The sequence below is a fragment of the Lagopus leucura genome, unplaced genomic scaffold, assembly GCF_019238085.1.
Source record: "Lagopus leucura isolate 7727_CA_CO unplaced genomic scaffold, USGS_WTPT01 24714-0_obj-0_obj, whole genome shotgun sequence".
NCBI lineage: Eukaryota > Metazoa > Chordata > Aves > Galliformes > Phasianidae > Lagopus > Lagopus leucura.
The window spans coordinates 1-1285 of NW_024967246.1; the positions used below are offsets into that span (position 1 = coordinate 1).

General features: G+C 59.4%; 1 long non-coding RNA gene across 1 annotated transcript; it reads right to left on the minus strand.

Annotated features, from left to right (window-relative positions):
• Window positions 1-6: 6 nt before the first annotated feature.
• On the minus strand, window positions 7-1285 carry LOC122193016. The gene is made up of 3 exons (XR_006182767.1): window positions 1221-1285; window positions 925-1063; window positions 7-815 (listed from the first exon to the last, which is right to left on the minus strand). It is a non-coding gene; the product is annotated as an uncharacterized LOC122193016 (long non-coding RNA).

Consider the following 1285-nt stretch of genomic DNA (forward strand, 5'->3'; position numbering starts at 1 on the left):
GCCACCTGGGCGGTGATGTGCTGTGGCTCAGCTGCACCCTGGCAGGCCGGATTGACACATGGGGAGGCTGCTGGAGCCGAGACCATCTGCGCTCATGTGCTGAGCGTGAGAGTGAAACCACAGCACGGGAGGAAAACGTGCCTGGCTCTTCCCTTGGGCTGGGAGCTGAGGGGACCCTGTGATGGAACTGGGTGCTGGCCGACTTCCCCTGCCCAGCACGTCCCCCATGCAAGGACAGCCCCAGGGCAGTCAGCAAACTGGCCGTGGGGACACAACCTGACTTCTTGCCCCCCATGCCGCTCACTTTTCCGATGCTGCCAACAGAACAGCACCGACCTTAGAGCAAGTTGCAGCCATCAGGAGGAGTATGAGATGGGCCATAGCTCCCCACACTCGTCCCATGCTGTCACCACCACGAATGTAGACACAGCAAGAGCTGGTGACGGGGCGGGCACAGAGCAATGCCTGTGCCACCACGGGACCGTGTCACAGAGGGGCACTGTAACCTCAGGGCAGAGGGGCTGACCCCAGCAGTCACGGAAGCCCCCGCTGCCACTCTCGAGCTACCATGGCAGGTAAGGCAGCAGGCTGCTCTGCTCCTGGCACTACAGCTGGGGGACCGGATCGGGGGCCGTGCCGGGGGCAGCCGAGTGGGGGCACTCTTGGGCCTCCAAGGTGGTGACATGCTGGCGCTCTGCAGCACTCAGGCAGGATGTCCTGGCCCACAAAGAGCCCGCTGATGCCAAGACGGTGTATGCTCATGTGCTGAGTGTTCATGGGCAGCAGAACAAGCTTTGGCAGATCCCGTAAAGCGCCTGCAGACACAGAAACTGCTGAGGGCCCAGGGAGCTCGCCACTCCCCTTCCTCCTGGCATCACACAGAGCACCGTGGGAATAAAGAGCTGGGATGGGGGAGGAACTCACTGTTATGTCTGCCTCTGCCGTTGAATGCAAATGCAGCACAAAATTACATCAGAAGAAACACAGCAATAGCACCTTTCAAGCAGAACATGGGGACGTCCTTAATGTAAACGACTTCTGTTGGGTTCTCCATCACCTGCACCTGAAGGAACAAATGTGGTCACTACTGCGCCTCGTGCCTACCTGGCGACCTCACCAGAGTTCTGACATTGCCATGAAATGCTCCTGGAGGCCACAGACACAAAACACAACCACAGAACCTCCAAGCGTCAGCCACAGAGCTCTGGGCAGGCCTTTACCTGCATTGCTTTTCAGAAAAACCCACTGCTGAGCTGAGCGCTCTGTTGGTGCAGTCCGTCCGGGC